The 21524-nt window shown below is 48.4% G+C and overlaps 1 protein-coding gene and 1 non-coding gene across 7 annotated transcripts in view; both read left to right on the top strand.

Moving 5' to 3' along the window:
- Positions 1–21524, top strand: part of PKNOX2 (PBX/knotted 1 homeobox 2) — a 267999-nt gene that overhangs the window by 100626 nt on the left and 145849 nt on the right. The gene's annotated exons all lie outside the window — the stretch shown is intronic.
- On the top strand, positions 10502–10607 carry LOC119470477. The gene has a single exon (XR_005199391.1). It is a non-coding gene; the product is annotated as a U6 spliceosomal RNA (small nuclear RNA).

Below are 21524 nucleotides of genomic sequence, written 5' to 3'. Positions count from 1 at the left end.
GTGAGACAAGGCTTTTAGTGGCCATGGGAGGAAGGTGTTTTGTCTCTGCTGTGATTACTCTCACCCTGTCTGTTTCTGTCGTCAGCCAAAGCATAGACCTTGATCATTATCTTCATTTGGCTAATTCATCTTTTCTTCTGCTAACTCCTTTCCTTCCTCCATCATTTAAAAATTTCACAACCTGTGAGGTTGGGAAGTATAGGTCAATGTTTGGTCAAGCTGTAACAACTGGTCTACCAAACTCTTCCCCCTGTGCTCATGTGTGTGTTCCCGTACTCACATGGATCTAACATGCCTGTCCTGGGATAGTGCTTGCATCTGGAGTGAATGAAGGGTCAGGAAGGATGTGCTTGTCCTGGAGGCTTGTAGGGAGAGGAGCTATCATTGCAGCTCTTCCTTCTGAGCTCCTTCAGGTGTGCCCCGGCCTGGCTGGGGCATCTCTTTCCTTGCCTGTTCAGGAAGAGGCTGTTGGAATTATGTGAGGGAGAGGAGGAAACTACTGCTTAAAGGGATTCTGCTTTCCAGGCCTTAAGCTGGGGCGCTTTCTAGCTCTGCTCTTCTCATTTAAAAGGACGGTCTGACTCTAGCAGGTATCTGAAAGTAAAAACAACAAACAACCCCAAACATCTCCCAACGCCGGACTGATAGCTCAGATCCCTACCACAGGCAAGATTTCCTGCTCAGCCTTCTGATGGAGGAAGCCTGTGTGTGCGTGTGCGCATGTGCACATGTGCATGTGTGTGTGCATGCACTTGTGGAGGTGCATGCATGTGTGTGTTTTCTCTGCTGATTCACAGGCACTTTGCGGATTGGTTGATTCGTGAGGAAGAGTAGGGCTGGAGTCAGGGAATTGTCTTCAGTCAGATGCCTGATGAAAACAAGGCGCTCATCAACACGATTTAGGAAGGTGTTCTCTACAGGATTTGTGGCAAGTGACGGGAGGATAGTAGGGTGTGAGAAGGGTGTGAGAAATGCCACAGTATCTGACAACTTAAAGCCCAGAGGGTTACAGAAATGTTGGGGCTTTGAGAAATCTTTGCCAACAACTCTTCTCTGAGGGTCCCTGGCCTGAGGTCACTGAGAATCGCAGAGGGAAGATAGGAGCAAGGACACGGCAGGCCCTCCTGGAAGCAGATGCAGTCCGTTAGCAGCCTGCCCCTCACTGCTCTCATCTCGGAAAATGTCCGCCCCCCACCCACCCCACACAGACAGGCCACTAGGAAACCAGGGAGTGGGGTCAAAAGCATCTCTCAGCTTAATTTTCCCTTCTCCTTTCACATGCAATATTTTGGGAGTCGGGTGCTGTAGAAGCTGCATCATAGCAGTGGAAACATTTTAATTAAATGGGGAGACCTTAGACCTGTCACATGACCTGGGTGTTCTCCTGTATAAAATGAAGGCTGATAACAGCTCCTTGACCACTTCACAGGACTCTGGGGTCAGACGTGGCATGGGAAAGCGCTTTGAAAGGGAATTCAGATGTATAAGCTGTTTTTAGTAGGAGGGCAATTTGCTCACCTGCTTACTGCTGGGGTTGGGGTAGGACTGAAGCTGGGAGCTGGTGTTGGTGACTTCGGGAAGTTAGTTCTCCCTTGCATCCAAGTCAATCAGTGCTGGCTCTCAGTGATATTATTGAAAGCATATAAAGCTGGTTCGGTTGGCCTTAGAATAAAAGCTTGTGAAGGGCAGGGGGGCCTGGGGCTGTGTGTGACAGAGGTCTCTTGTTTCAAGGCAACATCAGTTCAGTGGTGGTATTCGGCCTGTCCGTGTGAGATCTGGGCTCGGATAAGCACTTTAAACCCACTAGTTGGCTGCATCATCTCTGAGAATTCCATGACCCTTTCCAGGGGTGGGGGCTGAGGAGGCCAGGAAATGGCTTTGGTCCCATTAGTCATTCTGGCGCCAGCAGCCCGACAGCAATGGCTTCTCGGTAGGGAGCTGGGGAGAGATGCCCATGGCAGGAGGGTGCCATGGGGTGGGGCAGAGGGCAGGGGGGCTGCTGTTCTCATGCCCCTTTTTACCTAGATGCTGCCAAAGGTGGCCCCTGGGACACTGACCACAAAGTGTCTCATGGGAGGAAGAAGGATGAGAGAGATGGGAATTCTCGTAAATTTTTAATCTGAAAAATAAAGAAAGTATGAATTAGAATTAATGCAGGTATTAAATATTTAAACTTTCTGTACTCACTTTCATTTTTAACATATTCCTTCCTCAAAAACCTCGATAACGTTTGTCAGATTTGTTCTCAAGATGTCCCTCTCTCTCCGCCTCCCCCAGGCCCAGCCCCAAAGTGAGACCGCAGGTATTCATCATCCTGATGGAAATGTTCATTTTATTTCTCCTACAGGAACCGTCTGATCTCTCTCTTTATATTTATGCTTTCTCTCTATGGCAGTGTAAATATTTAATGCTGTTATAAACACATCCTATGCAAAATATATATTAGAAAAAATAACTCTTTAATTTGGCAAGTCGTTTAATTCCATTTGTAATCATAGCACATGGGCTACAGTTAATGCCAGGGCTGAGGAATCCAGCCTGACTGCTGACACTGGCAGAGGCGCGATCAAGCCTCCCAGACTGAGGACCTCTCAGACCCTCGGCTGTTTCTTCTTTTGTGCTTTTGGTTCATGGATGGAGATGGTGCACACTGTTCAGGGCGAGGCTGAGAGTGAGTCTGGAAACAAAACAGGAAATTCACTTCTATCTTCAATAGAACGGGGTGAGGGTGGTCCAGGTCTCTTTGAGTGCATTTGGTAGCATTCATCCAAAAGGATGCTGGGATACTTAGATGTAGGACATTTGGTGCATCTTCATGTGGTTGGGGGCGGTTATCCTTGGACTTTTGGGGTGTTCTCACAAGGATTGGCTTGGGGCACAGCAGCAAAGAATTTTCTAGAGGGAGGGTTTCATCTTTAACAAATATTTATTGAGTGCTTCATGTGTGCCAGGCATTGTTGTGGTCCCTGGAGATACGATGGTGAATAAGACAAGGAATGAAGACGAGAATATCCAGTTTCTGAATATTTCACCATTGCCTCTGCTCATTCCGTTTTCCATTCAATGGTCTTTCTGGCTATCTTAAGGAATCCATGTATCAGAGCCACTCCCCACTCAGGTTTTAAGAACTCGTGGCTAGTATTTGAATAACTCAGTGTTCCTGGATTTACAAATTCCTGTGAGTTTAGCACAACCTTGCAAATAAGATTGCAACTACCACCAGCCCTCTCTCCCCTGGGAGGGATCTTGTAAACCGAATGACTGGCATCGGGATTCCTTCCTGCTGGGCTCCAGGTGTGGTCTTCCCTCTGCAGGTGGGTGAATGGCTCTTTTGGGAGACTGCAGGTCCTGCCATGACAGGGTGTCCTGCACTGCTGATCCTGCCTCTGTGTGTCATCTCAAGGGCCCAGACTTGGGGCTGAAGCCTTGGAGGTTTGAATTTCAGCTTCAATGTGGCATTTGTCAGCCTTTCCCCCTATTGAATGTCTTCCGTAATTGTCCCATGCCTGGCGCCATTCAGTGTGTGTTCCCAAGCTAAAAAGCCCTCATTCACTTGTGGCTCAGGCTGTCATTAATTCTTTCATGGGGTGGAGAATAATGAGGGGACAACTAATGCACTCGGAAAAAAAAATTGATTTTGTAGTTAGCAATTTGCCACTCTTTGTTTGGAAAGCCAATGTGGACTCCTCAGCCTGTAATTCCACCGAGGAGAAAATTTAAACAATTGGCACCCAGGCCCCAGCCCACCTTCCCAGAGAGGCTCTGATGCACTCTGCATTTCATGTTTCCCAGGATAGGAAGGCAGGAGGAAACTTGGAAATCATCACCAGGGCCCTGCTCTTCTCCCCTGACTCAGGCTCTCAGACCGTGGTCTGTGTCAGACCTGGGCTGATTCAGGAGATGAAGATCTGTCTGATTGAAAGGCCTATGGGAGGAGTTTCCAGGCAGCTCAGAGGCTCTCAATTGGCTGAGACCAAAGAGGCTGAGCCTTAGCTGCCTTGGGGGTGACACGAGTAGTTCTTCAGGACTAATCCCTGTGACTCGACTTCTGTGTCTTTCATAGGGGCTGATGATCCTGTCTGTGGATTTGGAGGGGAGATGTTTGAATGATTTCCCAGTTCCCTGCACGACCATCCTGTCCACTGCTGGGGTAGCCGTCAGACTGAATTCTATGCAGGATCTAGTGTATGTTCTAGTCTTTGTTAGGAAGGATTTGAGGAGCTCTGAGTTAGTTTTCAAACTTTGCTGCAAATCCCGCTTGGTCATTTTGCTCTGCTTTTAGAAAACGGGCTTCCATCTTAGTAATACCAACTTTGCATTTGTACACTGTGTCAATCTGACAAGACACTCAGAATCTCTTTCTGTATGTCTCCATTGCTGAATGCTCCGTGAACAGCGTTCCATGCCTTCCTTTCTTGAATAGACCCTCTCCCCTCATTTGCACCCGGGTTCCCTCCCTACCTCCATCCCAAGGCAGAGTGCATATTTGGGTCAGCTCTCAGCCCCACTCCTATCTTCATTTGTTCATTCAGTAGTTGTCATGCCCGCACTGTATCTCAGAGCACTCTGGTCACTTGGTTTTCAGAGGACTCTCAGTCTGTGTTCCGGAAGATACTGATTTCAGTTCTACTTGGACCTTCCATGTGTGTCCTGTCACAAAAATCGAGTTGAGGGAAGGACAGCAGCAAATTGATGAATATGTCAAGAAAAAAAATCCCACAAGGTCCATAAAAAGTGGCTCCTCCTTGGGCCTTGCTCCAGCTCATAGCCCAGATGCTTTTCCTGGCTCTGCTCAGCCCATGGTACCCAGAAATGATGCGACTCCAGTTGGAGCCATTGACGAGCCAGATGTATTCATGGGGAAGCCACTTTTGCCCACCCCCTGTGACAGATGCATCATCAAGTCCCTTGGCTCTGTTAATAAAACCTGCCATTGTTTCTCTAATGCCCAGTGCCTGCAGTGGCAGGGCCATAGACCTCTCGATGCTACAGTGACAAATCACAGAACACTGTAAGCCCAGAGCCACTCAGTGCCTTTTATTAAACCTGACAAATATCCAATACCCCTGGCCTCATGCCTGTTCTCCTACATCATTTGATACAAATTACATTGAGGCTTGAAGGGGAGAGTATTTCAAATGGGAACTAGAGCTGGCGATGACAGTGCTCCTGGCTTCGAAGGGCAGTGGGGGTGTGAGGAAAGCTCCCCAGGTCTTTTTCCATAAGTCCATCTCAACATGACTGATCCTGCATCCTTAGATAACTGATTCACAGGTGAAATGTCTGGATGAATCATGGTAAATGGAATCTGTGAAGCCCTTTACCAACTGCTAAGCAGATGTACACATATCATCTCATTTAATGCTCACATCAACCCTGAGATGAATGTTATTGTCCAAGTTTTATAACTGAGATGACAGAGATACAGAAGGTTTGACTTGTTAAGGTCACATGATTAACATGGGACAAGCAGGGCCCTGGCTCAGATCTTGATTTTGTATCCTGTGATCCTTTAACTTGCCATTTACTTCCGTGCCCTCTCTCCCTTTCTCCCTCCATAACATGGAGGATTCAGGCCTTGTTCTGCCCAGGACCTGGAGTAAGGATTAAAGAGATGTTCTTTAGGCTTTGATCATGTCTAGTAAAGAAGGCACGGGGACAGCTCTCCCACTTCCTCCAAGAGGAACAGCCTCCTTCTTTGTGGGGTTTCCCCTTCTTTATTCTTCCCACGGACTCCCGGTGCCTTCAGTACAGGGCCTGGTGTGTACAGAAGAGGAACAGAAATGAATCAGCCCTTTTTTAAAGCTATTTTCCAGAAGTGAGGGAATTGACTTCTCCACCTGCTGCACCACACCTTGTTTCCGGGGGGTGACGGAAGCACCGTTGAGACACTTACTGTCAGGTCTGGCCGCAGTGCAGGGAGGAAAACCTGCAAGGGGAGGCAGCCAAAGGCCCTACTATCACTGCCCATCACTCAAGAGCTTAAGCCACCAGCTTCCTGCACCAGTCTTGGATTGAAGAAAACTTGCAGCCTGCCTGCCTAAAAGCCCGCCCAGCTTCCCAAGATTCCAGGGTGAGAGGCCTCTTGTCAGGCCCGAGAGACTGGCTGTGCTGGTCAGGAAGGCAGCCTATGAATGAGTGTGCTCCCCAGGCGGGCTCAGAGTTCAGGGATGGGTGTTTACCTTTGCAGCCCACTGTGCTGCTCGCCACTTGAAATTCTCCTAAGAACCCAGAGGAACAGCTGAAAATATCCCAGGTAATATGAAAATGAATGAAGGCTCAGCAAACAGAGCCCAGCTTCTGAGCAAACAGCTGAAAAGGCAGGCGGCAAAACAAGAATAAAGGGAGAATGCAAAAGGAGGATGGGCAGATGGAAGTGGGAGGGAAGGTGGACCAGGGGAGGGAGGAGGTGGGTCAGGGTGAGGGCTCCGGGTTGTCCTCTGTCCTGGAGATGCCTCTGCCACCCACCTCTCTATGGGAGGAGGAAAGCAGTGCCAAGAAAAAGGTTCTCAGCTTTGGGCCGGATGGAGAGACTTTTTGGTGAAAAATGCCCTGTGGTCTTGTGAGCTCTGTGGTATTTTTCTACAGTGGAAGGGAAGTTGGAAATGAGGGCAGGTGTGGACACTTTGCTTTCCTAGGAGTTAGGAGGCCTGAGTTCCAGACCCAGCTGTCATTGTGTGACCTTGGGCAACACCCACATTGGGAATATGGTTTCCTTACTGGCAAAATTAGAAAGTTTGACTAGATAATTTCAGGGGGATCCTTTTAGCTCTAACATTCTACAGATTTTTTGTTTTGTGCTGTGTTTTGCTTTTACCATAACTGACAAAGACTTGGATACTTATTTGACGACTTGCTGAGCTGTGCTAACAGCCTTTGGAAGCTTATCTTCTGGGGCACATGGACATGGACAGTCATGTGAGCAGGAACCAGCAGAATAAGAATCTTCTTGGATGTTCTGAGTGAGACCGGGCTGGAGCCAAAGAAGTGGCTTCCTGCTAACAGTGGTGAAGGCAGCATCACGCTGGCTCTGGAACCACAGGTTAGAGTTGAGGACCCCATATTTATTATTTAGTGTGCATTCGGTGTCTTAAACTGTGCTAAGCACTTTGCATGTATTCTCTCATTTACTTTTATACTACTGCTTTGAACTAAGGCTTATTATTATCCCACTCGTATGCCTGCAAGCAGTAGAGTAACTTGCCCATGGTCACATAACCCAGGTGTCACCCAGGTCTGAATGATGCCAGGGTCCACACTCCTAACCACTGCACCACACATACTTTCAGAACCTATGGTCTCCAGGAAAGACATGATGAGCCCGAAGGGTGAGGGATGTCGAGCCCCACATCCAGCTCCCTGAGGGGTTGTGTTCCCTCCCCAAAGCACAGAATGGAGTCCCTAGACGTGAATCCATCGGCTCTGCAGTGCCAGCCCTGTGCAGAGGAGCCCTGCCAGCTCATATCAGACAGCAACTCATGAAACCGTGGCCTTTTGTTTTTTACCTTTTATAAACTAGAGACCAAGCTGTGCAGCAACCACAGTGCCAGGAAGGCAGGCAAGGATGTGCGGACAAGGAATACGCAGGGTGGGAAGTGTCGCCTGCAGCAAGGAGGCCCTGACCCGGGGCTGGGGGGCTGGAGCAGGCCCAGGCTAGGACGCTGGGCCATGGCCTTACTCTCTGAGTTGCTAAGTTTCCTCATCAAATATTCTAGGACCTTGGAAGGCTGAATGACCACCTGTGAGGAATGTTGGAATAAATGGGAACTCTTGCTGTAGGTAGAAGGTCAGATCAGGGGTGCTAGGATAACACCCAATTCCAAGATGCTGCACAGCCGTGTGCGTCTATTATGTGCTGATTATGAGCCCGGGTGGCTGCAGGCCCAGTCCCAGGGCACAGAGATAAGTAAGACAGCACATCTAGCCATAAATTGCTTCCTTCAGGCAGTCAACCAACAAATGCTAGATGCCTACTGTGTGCAAGGCATCATTGTAGATTCAGGGAATAGTGTTAAATAAGACAAGCCTCCCTGCCATCAAGGATTTCATATTCTAAGTAGGGAGGAAGAGAGTGAATAAACAAGGAAGGAAACATGGAAATAAGAAACTGTGAGGTCCTGACAAATGCTGGGAAGAAGGTAAAGTGGGCTCCTGTGGCAGAGTGCTGGGCTGCGTGTTGGGGAAGGCTCTCTAAAGATGGGATATTTGTATTGAACCTGATGGTTCAGAAAGTGACAGCCATAGGTAGATGGGAGGAGGAGCATCTCAATCAGAAGGAAAAGCAAAAGCAAAGTCTCTGGGATGGGCCTGAGCCAATGTGCTTGGGTAGACAAGAGGGAGGATGAAGAGAAAGGAGGTCAGGGAGGCAGAGGGTCTTAGGAGGCCACACAGAGGCATTTGGGTCTTCCCTGTCTTGGGTAGGCCATGAGGACTGTTAGGGGGAGAGTGAAGAGAGCTGAATGTGCTTTAGAAATGCCACTGTGGCTGCTGAGGGAGTAAAGAGGGCGGGTGGAGGCTTTGTTGGCTTAGTCTTGGCCGTGGCAGCGGAGATGGAGCAGAGTTATTGGATTCAGGTGGTTGCGGGCTTCTTGATGCATTGAATGCAGTTGAGGAAAGGAGGGAACCAAGACTGACTTCTAGATTTTTAGCACCTGAATGGAGGGTTTTATTTAGATGGAAGAGGCTTGGCAGAGTGGGTGTAGGATTTGAGGGGAGAAATTAAGAGATCTGTTTTAATATACCAAGCTCAGGATCCCTTTGAGACCCTGAAGTAGAGGTGTTGAGTAGACAGCTGAATGCAGATGTCTGGGTGTGTGAAAGAGGTACAGCTGGAGATTTGCATGTGAGAGACCTGAGTGTGTAAGAAGGTCCTGAAGCAATGAGGAAGAGAGAGAGAGGACGCAGAAAGAGAGAGTGACGGAGATGCTCCAGTACTTTTAGGAAATGCCAGCAGAGGAGACTGAGAAGGAGTGCTTGCTTGTGAAGGTTGGGAAAAACCAGAGGAGCGAGGTGTCAGGGCCTGGAGGAGAAAGTTTTCTCAGATCAGCAATTGACCCACTGCACCAAGTGCTGTCAGGAAGTCAAAATGAGGACAAAGAATTGACCATTTACTTTGGCAAGATACAGTCTTAGTAATCTTGGTAATTAGTCATCAGTGGAGTGGTGGGTAATAAAGCCTGATTGGGGTGGGTTGAGGAGAGAATGGAAGATGTGAAAGGACAGACAGTGAGTATAGATGACTCCTTTGAATAGATTTACTGTGAAAGGAAGCTCCAGAAGAGGTGGAAAATGGAGGAGGGGCTTGGGTCAAGGGAGAGTTTATTTAAAGGAGGATGATATGGAGGTATGTTTATACGCCAGTAGAAGTGATCCAGTTAAAGAGGGAGAAAAGTCCTTGAAATGGCACGGGAGAATGGGTCCAGAGCCCAGTGAAGGTATTGACCTTGGATGGGAGCCAGGACTCTTTTTCTATGGTAATTGCAGTATGGCATGGCCTGAGTATTTTAGTTCTGAGACAGACACAATAAAGGGCTTGTTGATGGGAAGATGGGGTAGTTCTCATCTTATAGAAATCTGTTTTCTCTATGAAGTATATTGCAAGGTCATCAGCTGAGAATGGGGTGGGGAGGGAGTGTTGGAGACCCGGGGAGACAAGGAAGTATGAGGTTTCCCCAGAGACTGGGAAATTGAATTTTCCAGGGAAATGTGGTAGGTTTTCTGACAGTGTTGAGTGAGATTTGTGGTTATGTTTGAAGTGAGTCTAGTCAGGATATTTGTATCATTTTTCTCCAGTAATGTTCAGCTGCTCTGGTACAGGCCCCATATAAGTGGGTAGGATTCCAGGGCAGGAGCTCTGCTAGACTAGGGCAGCGCAACAAGAGCCGTAAGAAGCCCAGGTGATTGGCGTGGCGGGAGTCAAAGCGTTGGGTACTGGAATCAGAGCTGGGCGAAGAGGGAAGTGAACACATGCAGGGAGTGATGAAAAGGGATCATAAAAAATGTTTTTAATGAAGCGGGGTTGGAGAATTGCTGGAGTAAGTAGGAGCGTCAGAGTAAGCTAGGGTGGCAATGGTCAGAAAATGGGATGTTGGCAATGTACATTTCATGGGCGATTCAGTTATTGGTGTGACAAAGTCTAGGGAATGGCCATGTGAATGGAGCAAAAGCTCATTGGATACCAATCACAGTGGGAAGAAAAAAATAATAATAAATAATAATAAAGGCTCATTGGAGCTAGGAAGGATAGCCAGCTAGAGGCCAGGGTATTGGACAGATCATCTTCATGGATTTTGGAGTCCCCAGTGATGCTGGCAGAAATAATAACGCAGAAGGAGTCGCCAACCCAAGTGCTAAGGTCATCCATGAATGAGGGGGAACGTCCAGGTTGGTGGACTGACAGGATTTCATACGTAGGAGGGGCCATGAGGTCTGATGACAAGTGCTTCAAGTGAGCCTGGGTTTTTGAAAGAAGAAAGAGAGATGGGTTAGGAACTGTGATGGGGTGCTCACTTCAGCAGCACACAGACCAAACTGGGAGTGGTACAGAGAAGATTAGCATGGCCCTGAACAAGGATGACACACACATTGGTGAAACATTCCATATTTTGTATAAAAAAACAGTTAGATAGAAGGAATACATTCTGGTGTTTGATAGAACAGTAGGGAAATTATAGTTAACAGTAAATTATTGTATATTTCAAAATAGCTAGGAGAAAATTGTAGCATTCGCAACACAAAGGAAAGATACACGTTTGAGGTGATGCATATCCCAATCTTACATGGATTCGATCATTTTGCATTGTGTATAGATATCAAAATCTTACATGTACCCCCAAAATATACAGCTATTATGAGTTAATACAATTTTTTTAAAAGAAACTAGCCAGGTGTAGTTGCTCACGCCTATAGTCCCAATACTTTGGGAGGCTGAGGTGGGAGAATCGCTTGAGCTCAGGAATTTGAGACAAGTTTGGGCAATATAGCACAACCTCATCTCTAAAAAAATACAAAAAAAATTAGCCAGGTGTGGCGGCCCACACCTATAGTCTCAGCTACTCAGGAGGCTGAGGTGAGAGGATCACTTGAACCCAGGAGGTGGAGGCTGCAGTGAGCTGTGATTGCGCCACTGCATGCCCACTTGGGCAACAGAGTGAGACCCTGTCCAAAAAAAAAAAAAAAAAAAACTGTAGTGGGAAGCAGGGAAGAAGGGAAGACACACACATAGCTTTCACTTCTGAAGTATGTGAGATGTAAGAGACAAAAACTATCCCCAACAGGAAAGGGCTTCTGAGGAAACAGCTCATCAAGTCTGGGTTTCCCTTGAAGCAAGAAAGTGAAGGAGCCAGTCAGAGAGACCAGGATTTCCAGAGGGCATGGCCAAAGGCTGTGGGGCAGCCTGGTGCTGAGTGTGTACCCAGCGGTGCGTCAGCTAGGAGGCTCACCCGATGGTGCTTTAGGTGAATGGGAAGGCTGAGGAGCGAGGTCCTGGAGGGCACAGCAGTGTGGGACTGAGGACCTTGGGACGACTGGGTCTTGGCTTGCGATGGAGATGTGGTGCCTTCAGTTGAAGACCGAGGGAGGGGCTGACTTGCTGGATTAGTACAGTTGGTGACTGAACATCAGGATGGTGGGCACAGCCCACCCTGGAGGTGTTTGGCTCTTGGCATGCAGTGATGGCAGGTGAGAATCATATGACAGGGAATGTCAAAGTAAGAAAGGCATTTAGATATCCCTTGTCAGCTCTTATTTTTCAGATGAAGAAACTGAGGCCCAGAGGGTTCAAATAACTTGTCCAAGGTCATCATGCAAATGAGTGGGATTAGAATTTATTCGTAACAGAGGCAGGCATAGAGTTTGTGGGTGCTGCCAGCCTAAGGCTGGGTGGAAGGTGCGGGAGGCTGGAGGATGTCCGTTTTCCCAGCCTGGCTAAGCCGGGAGACCACTTGGTCTGGCTGCACCTATTCTCTCCTCCTGGTCACCATGTTTGCCCCCAACAGAGGCATGTGCCTGGCTTGGTGGGACTATTGGAAGCCAGAGATCTTGGGCTCATTCCCTGTCACCCCTGTGGCACCTTGGCCAAGGGCCCTGGCTCATCGGGTTTCCAAATCTCCTCTGATTGTGGGCATGGCTGTGTGGTAGGTGCCGTGGCCTATGAATTGCAGTGAGCAAGGCTGTGCCTGGACCTCTCAGGACTGGGCTGTGGTATCTCCTGGAGGGGGCTTCTGTCTGACTAAATGATTGAATCATTTACCGAGTACCTACCCTGCACTCAGCCCTGCTTCCATGAAGCTCAAAGCCTGACGGGGACCATCAGACTGCAGCTAGAGACTCACAAGCTGATAATAGGGAACCGAGAAGTATTTTAATTCACTGGCCTCCTATGTCAGATGAGGAAAATGAGGCCATGGCAGAACCAGCGCAAGAGCTTTACCCCGGCTATTAACTCCCTGTCTGAAGCTGTGGCTGGTGTGCCCCAGCTCAACATTCAACTTGCAGTGTCTGCCCCATGGCCCCAGCATCTGAGGGGCATGTGGTGGGCCCTGCCCAGCTCCTTCCTACCGGAGCACCTCAGAAGCGGAACGCAGGGAAGTCCTGGCCCCCACTCCTAGGCCAACAGCAGGCATCCAGTCTATGGTGGTATCTGGGGGCCCTTTTCACCACCCAGAATAGGATGCCAGTGAGCGTGGCCCCGATGAGCTGGCTCCTCCCTTTCAGTCCTCCTCTCCTTTCAGCCTGCGCAAGTGTTAAATACAGCATCAAATTAAGCAAAATTAAATACATTTCCATGCAGCATTTTTCTCTTGACTAAATCAAACAATGCGGTTGCCATAGCAACAGCCTCTTCTGAAAAGGTCACCTGCAAGAAACTGTGTTTTAGGTACAACTCAAGGAGATTATGGAGGATTAACTCATTTTATACATATATATTAAATATATATTTTTTTCCTTTAAAGGAAGTGTTATGAAGAAATAATATCCAACTGAGCTGGAAGACACCCACAGAAAAAATTTTAAGTCCCCGATAAAGGATTTTTTTTTCTTTTTTTTTTTTTTAACCAGCATGCAGTGGGGTGATATCTGAAATGGCGACTCTGTTTTTACTTGGCTTTAATTAAACCTCAGTCGGGGCTGAGAAATGTGGTGAAGCGAGATAATTGCACTATTCCCAGTACAGTTTTTAAACTCCAGCTTTGATATGCACCTCGTGACAGCCTGAACCTGCACCCAGACTCCTGGGGCTGCTTGAAGCTCAGCTCATAACCACCCCTCTCAACCTGCACACACCTGGGGAACAGTGTTGGGGACCTTGAATGAGAAGTATAGGCTGGGGGAGGTGGGAGCCCTGGTCATCTGCCCAGGGGCCAGGAGAGGCTGCATCTTCCCTAAAAAGTTCATCTCCGGCACTCAGGGGTTCTCCACTGGACTTGAGAATCCAAACTGTCAGGGAAGGAAGAACACAGCCAGTCTAAGTCAGAAAGAGAATGGGGAGGTCTTCTCTAGCTTTTTCTGTAATGTAGAGAGGAACTGGAATATCTCCAGGAAATCCTTATTGGATTTGGGTTGAAGTGGGCAGCCTGGCACGGGTTCCTTCGTGAGTGTTACAGGCAGGGTGAGGGGTAATGCATGTTCCTGTTCAGTGCACTCCATCAGGAACCGGTGTGGAGTTCCCCCAAGAAAGAGCTCTAGTTTCATGCATTTGCAGGGCCCTATATGGTCTGCCCAGCCTGCCCAATGATGACACAGGCATGGCAGGGCTCTGGCTGTCATGGTGCCAGGGTGATGGACATCTGTGGCTGAGTTGTATAAGGAGCATGTCTGCCCCCTTCCCACTCACCCCTAGTTCTGCCTGCTTTCCAGAAGGCCAAGAGACTGAGGGTGTTCAGGTGGAAGTTTCAGATAGATAGGGAAACAGGAAACTGGTGACCTGGGTGACTCGCTGGCTTCCTGGGCCCCAGATGGACAGCTTCTCTGGAACCAAAGGTGGATCACACTCCAAAGACAATCCAGAATTTCCTGGGCAGGGCTGACAGCTCTCGTGTCAGGCTCTCACGAGGCTCAGCTTCGTCTAGAGCTCAGGCCACTTGCTAGGGCCATGCCTCCCGTCTGCGCCTGCAAGAGTTGGTGGCCAGCACCAGCTCAGAGCCACCTCAGGAGGAAAGAGAGTGAACTCCTGTAACGTATATGTGTGATATGGCCGTTGTAGAGCAGGCCTAGCTAACACAAATACTCTTAGACGTGTTCCTTCAGTGCCTTTCTGGTGGCTGACCTGCCATCACGTGAAACGTCTTTTCCTCTTTGTCTTCAGATCCCCAGACTCCAGGCTCTTCTCCTAATTCATCCCAGTACTAGACAAGGTGGGCTTGTATGGTACAGCAAAGAGGGAGGAGCTTGCAAATCGGCAAGCCTGGATTTGAATTCTGGCTGCCACTTACCAGTTGATTGCCTCTCTTTCCTTATCTATCAAATGGGGATAATAGTAGCTACTGTCTTAAATAGTAGGTCCTCATAGGGTTGTTCTGAAGATTGAATAAATAGACCTGAGAGAATGTAGGTGGATAACATAGGTGCTTAATGGATGTTTGCTGAATACCGTATTTCAGGAACATGACTTTTGTACAGAACAAACCATGTGTTTCTTTTCCTGTAAAATCCTGCTTTCCAGCCGGGGGTCAACTGCAGAGCTTAAAGAAGGAACAGCAATTTCTAGCTATAATCCCCTAATACAATCACTGGAGGTTTTCTTGAACTCTTAAGAAAAGCAAATCTACTGTCATCCAGGGAAGCATTTTATTTTTAGATCAACTCAGCCCTCTGAACTCACATGAACCCTTAAAAGAAGATCTCCAAGTGGCTAGCCAGACTGGAAAGACCTAGGAAAGAGCGTCGCTCCAAGTGGAGAGGGCTGACATTCCAGTTACTCAAATCCAGCTCATTTCCTTGTGTAGGACAAGGCGCAGCTGCTGCTGCCGTGACAGTGCGGTTGTGGTGTCTGCTGCTGAGCGGGGCTTTAGCCACGCCACTTTCTCATGGGTGCCACTGCTCCGCTTGTCAGATAAAATCTCCTGAGTACCTTCAGAAGACACTTGGCAAAGAAAAGCTGTATGCTAACTCCAAGCCAGGGGGTGTTACTGCATAAGCTTTGGAGTCAAACAAAACTGGGCTTGAAACCTACCTCTGCCAATTTTTAGCTGCATGGCCTTGGACTGGTTACTTCCTACTCAGAATCTCAGCTCCTGGCTCTAAAATATGAATATTCTGCTTATCTCACAGTGTCAGTGTCAGGTTTAAATGAGATAATACTCATAAAGTGTTCACCACCAGGATCGGCACGTCGCAATCTCTCAATCTGTGGTGTCATGATGATGTTGAGACCAGTGGGTGGCAGGCATTTGAGTCACCTGGAGGGCTTGTTAAAGCACTGATCGCTGGGCCCTGCCTCTGGGGTTTCTGATTCAGTAGGTCTGAAATGAGGCCTTAGGATTTCCATTTCTAACAGGTTCCCAGGTGATGCAGCTGGCATGGGGACGACACTTTGGAAAGCACTGGTCTCTGTCATCCAGTGAGGAAAATATTTGACCACGATCCATGAAATTTGAGTTTTATAGGTATCCAGCATTGTTTACCAAGGCTTCCAAGTGGGTGCAAAGGACTAAATTTAGACTAGTGCTGTCCAATAAAAAGGTTTTGCAATGATGAAATTGTTCTATGTCTGTGCTGGCCAGTTTGGTAGTCACTATCCACGAGTAGCAATTGAACACTTAAAATGTGTGCAACTGAAGGACTACACTTTACATTTAAATTCCACATAGCTAGCTGGGAGTGATGGCCCACACCTCTAATTCCAGCACTTTGGGATGCTGAGGCGGGCGGATCACTTGAGGTCAGGAGTTTGAGTCCAGCCTGGGCAACACAGCAAAACCCCATCTCTACTAAAAATACACAAATTAGCCAGGTGTGGTTAGCTAATGCCTACCACTAGATAGCACAGAGAAGATTCTCATAGATAGGGCTTAGTGAAGGCGTAACTATTAACCAGGGAAATGAATAAGTAGGTGACACCTCAAGAATGGAGATTGGGGTCAAGACAAACACTGCAGGCACCTGTCCCTTCAGTGTGTTTCCTATCCCTGAGACCTTCTCTGGAGAGTTTAGGAGCCAAGTTGAAGCTTCACCCTCCTCTCCTATATTTGAATATCTAGGTAGACTGCTCTCTGGAAGATGCAGAAACAATTGAAATATATGACGTGTAGGGTTTGAACATCCAAGTGGAATAAATAGTGATGGACATCTTAGGGACAGTGGCAGGGTGGAGATGTGCCAGGGCCATGGCCTGTGTGTTTTCAGGATATAATAAAATAAAGATGTTTGGAAGGAAGTAGGAATCAGAGAGCAGTGTGATTTGTTCTGGGTTGGAAGATGGGCGAACAGAAGTGTCAGTTAAAAAGAAAACTTTTGACTCAAGACAAGACTAGGGACAATTTGAAAGAGGGGAACTCATTCCTCTGGGTAGTGGGGAGTGGGGAAGAAGGGAATAATGTTTGTGCCCAGGATAGAAAGGTGCTTGCTAATTTGGGGCATTTCTGAAAGTGGGAAATGAGTCAACTATTATAATACTGTTTAACATCACCCCGACAGTGTTTGCTCTAAAATCTCTCATCTCACACTGGATCTACTCTGCTTGGGAAAGTGATATAACATGGCAGTTAAGGTCATTGATTCTGAGAGTCACAAAGATGAGGCTCAAAGTTAGCTACGCCGCTTACAAGCTGTAGGACCTCAGGCAAATTATGTACCCTCTCTAGCTACGGTCTCTCCATCTGTAGATGGAAATAGTAGTGGTACACACCTAAAGGGTTGTTTTGAGAATTAATGAGATGTGGATCTCAAGTGTTTCGCGTAATGCCTGGCACGTGGCAAGAGCTTTGTGGCTGCATCATCTCATTACAGAGCATACACTACTGACTTCCCTCCTAGTCTCTGAAGCAAGTACCCCCATGGGCTATCTCATTAGGGCAGTAGGAGGACTCTGCCTCTGGGAGCCCTTCCCTGAGAGTGTCTCATCCTGGGCCCCTTACCGAGATAGAGGTGACCTCTCAGCCCGCTGTTCCTCAGGGGTGGTGCCTTCACTCCACAGCAACCAGGATAGACTGCGGTGCGTGCTAGCGCCAAGACACAAGAAATAGCATCGCCAGAGAACCAACTTAAGCCTGGCCTGATTTAGTACAGAGAAAATGACAGCTGCTGTGCTCGGCTGGCTTCCACCCAGCAGAAGGCTATTTTTTGCAAATAAAATGGTAAGTTGCTAATCAGAAAGATAAATTAAGAAGCATTAAGATAATGATGGTCTAATCACCGTCCACACAGAGAATTGCTAGAGTGAATATCCAGGCTACCGAGTGCTTGAGCGCATTTGGTGATTATTTGTATTACGAAGGGAATGATGAATTCCAGGCCTGGAATCAATTTAGCTTAGGAAACCCACAAGACCAGCCTCCTCAGAGAGAGGACACTAGGGACTTCTGGAGGTCATCAGGCCCCCCTGCTGGCCTCCACCCCCAGGTCTGAGCAGCCTTTCCCAAACCATTCTTGATTTCTGGCTGTTTCCCCACTAAGGTTCCCTGGCTTCTATGGGAGCACCTCTTGGTCCACCTTTTTAGATACCTAATATGCTTCTGCTTGCTTGGGGACAGATTGAGTGGGAGGCTCTGCTCTAGTTTGAGAGCAACAGAAAGAGCTCCATCTGGGAGTAAATTGCCACACAGCAGAAAAGGGGATCTGGGCTTCCCTGGGCCTTTCTGTGGGCCATTGGGCAGAAATGCTGTTCCGTAGCATCATGGTGCCTGGACCAATCAAGCCATGGAGACTTTCTCTTCCTATCCTTTAGCTGAGGACTCAACGTTGCGGGGGAGTGATGATTTGTCCAATATTGCAGAGACAGAGTCTGAACCAGGACTCAGGCTGCTGCTCCTACACATGGTCTGCTGCTTCGAAAAGGGCTTTGGTGCTAAACTGAGCAGGAACATTGAGAAAATGGACCCCAGATTCCCAGTCCTCTGCTGAAGCTCCATTGGGAATAAGGATATTGAAGGGTATTAGACATGAAACGGAATAAATGAGAAGACCCAGTTCATAGAGTCTTGACAGTTAGGTTAAAGAGTTTAGATTTGATCTAATATTGGGCTATATATCATTTAACTTCTCTTAAGCTTCAGGATAGCCTCAGCTGTATCTTCACCTGTAAAATGGGGATAATAAATGGCCTAACCTCTAGGTTTGCTATGAGGCTTAACTGAAAGCTGCATTTAAAATGCTGAGCTTCCCATCATTCCTATTACTGTGAGTAAATGCAGTAACAATAGTAGTAGAGGTGGCCGCAGCTAGATTCTAGCAGTGGGGGCTGGAGTCAGCTGGTGCCAGCTTGCAAGAGCTGATTGTTAAATTTTCAGAAATTCTGCAAGCCAATGGTTAAACACAGTCATTATTAACATTAAAGTGCACAAATTTAGCATTAAATAAATTCTATTAAAAACAAAGGTAATAAATACTCAATCACGGCTTCCTGAGCACTTCACTACCATCCGTGCCTGTGAGGCGCTTTAACATCATCTCCGTAGGGTAGAAACCCTGGATGATGGCGCACAGCTCTGCATCTCTTCCCCCTTCACGTTTGGCAACTTTGCATTGGTAGTTTGCAACTGGCCACGGTGGGAGTATTATTCCAGAAAGTCAGCTGTTAAATATTCACCAGCATACACTACTGGTCCTGATGTGTAGAGCATAAGCGAGAGACGGGGCAGCGTGCGGCTGCATGAAGGACCGTGAGAAAGGCCCCAGCCCCGAGCAGAGCACAAAGTGCACACTCAGTTCCTGAACGGAGGTACCTGGGAATGCACGGGAAGAAAGGAATGGGAAAAAGAACAGATCTGGGGCCGGGGCATGGAGGCTTACAGGTAGCTTAAAAGTGGCACGTCATAACTAAAGAAAATAGCAGTGCTTTACAAATGCGATTTCCTGAAAACATGCGTGTCAACAAAGGTTTAAAAAAAATCAAATTGTATCCTAAAGGTATTAGGAAACTCTCACTGAAAAATTCCATGGTAAATAATAATGTAGAGAAAAGAATCCTTTTGGAACATAAAGAGTTTCTCTCTGACAAAGTGAATTTAGGGTAAAAATGGATTTTTACCCAATTTCTTCCAAGTAAGTTTTGCTAGCCTACATAAACCATTGGGCCTGATGTGGGCACAGTGCCATCTCTGTCCACTCCCCTGGCTACATACCACCCCTTTGCCACCCACCGAGGTTGCAGGGAGAAGGGGTGCTGAGCCCTCCTCCCCACTGCCAGGCCTGGTGTTGCCTGCCAGGCCCTGCTGGCCCCAGCTGTGTAGCCTGCTGTGCTGGGCGGAGCAATTGCCAGAGCAGTGCTTTGCAGCCTGTTCTTCCTCCCTTGCCCCTAAGTTCCTTGTGAATATGGCCTTGGGTTCTGACTGGGAGGGACATCTGCAGCCGTGGACCTTGGACCCATCTTGTTTCAGGGCCTGGCATTGCCATTTGGCCAGAGTCTCCCAGGCCTGACTTTGCCAGAATGTGCAGGGGAGAACAGCACATGTTGTGAGTGTACAGGCTGTGTACGGCCTTAGGTTCTTCTTGGCCTTCTCGAGAGGAAGGGCGTTGCTGGTCCTTTCATCCAGGAAAACATGTGCTGCACGTGGGATCCTCCAGCTCACTTGATCCTCCAGCATGTGAGGGCCCTGCTGAGGAGGAAGCTGCTGAGGAATTTGCTTGCTGACGAGGTCCTCTTTGTCTCTGACCTTTCTCTTTTTCAGGCATTTGCTATTGACAGTCTGGCCACATTAATCCTCATCAGGTTCATATTTTATTATCCCCATTTTGCAGATGAGGGAACTGAGGCACAAAGAGGTTCCTCAGCTTGCTCAGGGATGTGTAGCTGGTAAGTGGTAGGACTGGGACTCAGCTCTAGAGCTGCCTGACCCCAGATCCCAGGCTGAACCACAACACAGTGCTATTTAGAAGGTAGCCATTGGAAAGAGAAGTAGCAACCGCTTGGTGAGGATTCAGGTGGACCCCAGCTCCACTAGCCTGACTTAGCAGCTCTGAGAAACTCACAGCCAAGACCAACCGCCTTCACAGAGCCACAGTGGCTGCAACCTAGAGAAAGGGCATGCTAGCAGCCAAATGCTCTAAGGTCCTTATAGAAACAGAGCCTGACTCCTCTGTCCCATGCGGCGGGGAGGAACGGGTGTCCAGGGCCTCACCATTTCCTTTTCCCTTGTTAGTTGCGGTGGTCACTCCCTCCTGGCTCCTTCCAAAGCTTAGGCTACAGGCAGACCCTGGAGCAACATGTGGTGTTGGGCTAGTTCCTGGCTGAGTGGGTGGGAGAGGAAAGGGGCTGGAAATTCCTGAAGACTCAGTCTTCAGGGGAACAAATGAATCTTCTTCCTCCCAGGTCTCCTCAGCTGCTGCTGAGCTGCAGAATGTATGGAAGCCCTTCATGCCTTGTGACAGACTGCTAATGAAAGAGAGGCCAGGCTTCTACGTCTGCCTTCTTTGGTTTCTAATTTGTCCAGGGATTCTATCCCCAAGTGGGGGCAAGCGACTTGGAAGCCAGGGGGGCCCCACAGAGCCCTGCAGCCTGTCAGCAGGGCTTGGCTTGAAAGGCCCCTGCTGAGGGCCACCCAGGGGGCAGAGGGTTGCTCCCAGCTCCAAGTACCTGCCGGGGATGTGAAACATGCCCTGGGATTAATGGGAACCAGATGGGCAGGACAGCCCCTCCACCTGGCCTCCACCAGAGAAACGCTCAGATTTCTGGCATTGTGGTGAAGCTTTTCTCTGGAGTTCTCTGATACTGTTTTTTTGCTCCAAGCCACATGCCTAGGAACAGAAGCTGGGAGTCCTGGACCTTTCTGTCCAAATGAAAAGATGAGGAAATTAGAATAGTCCTTAGATCTTGCACCATGTGAGGGTTCTCAACCCAGGCTGCACATGAGAATCTCTGGGGAGCTTTGAAAACTACCCAGGCCTGAGTCTACCCGAGAGCACTATATAAAAATCACTTGGGGAGGGGTCCAGGTATTGTTTTATTTCAAAAGCTTCCCAGATGTTCTGATGTGCTGCCCAGGTTAGGAACCACTGAGCTCTCCTCCATCACAGGCACTTCTGGATGGAGGCCGTGGTCAGCCCGAGGTCACGCAGTCAGAACTGAAGACCCTGTCTCCCACTCTCAGCTACAGCTTGTTTTCCCACAAGTTCTTTTGTGTCCTCATGGCCCATCAGCCCTGCAGAGCGCCTGTTAAAGGCCGAGGCAGGTGGATTACGAGGTCAAGAGATCGAGACCGTCCTGGTCAACATGGTGAAACCCCGTCTCTACTAAAAATACAAAACATTAGCTGGGCATGGTGGCATGTGCCTGTAATCCCAGCTACTCAGGAGGTTGAGGCAGGAGAATTGCCTGAACCCAGGAGGCGGAGGTTGCGGTGAGCCGAGATCGCGCCATTGCACTCCAG

The sequence above is a fragment of the Cebus imitator genome, unplaced genomic scaffold (assembly GCF_001604975.1).
Source record: "Cebus imitator isolate Cc_AM_T3 unplaced genomic scaffold, Cebus_imitator-1.0 Scaffold0, whole genome shotgun sequence".
Taxonomy (NCBI): Eukaryota; Metazoa; Chordata; class Mammalia; order Primates; family Cebidae; genus Cebus; species Cebus imitator.
This window is presented reverse-complemented; position numbering and strand designations above follow the sequence as displayed.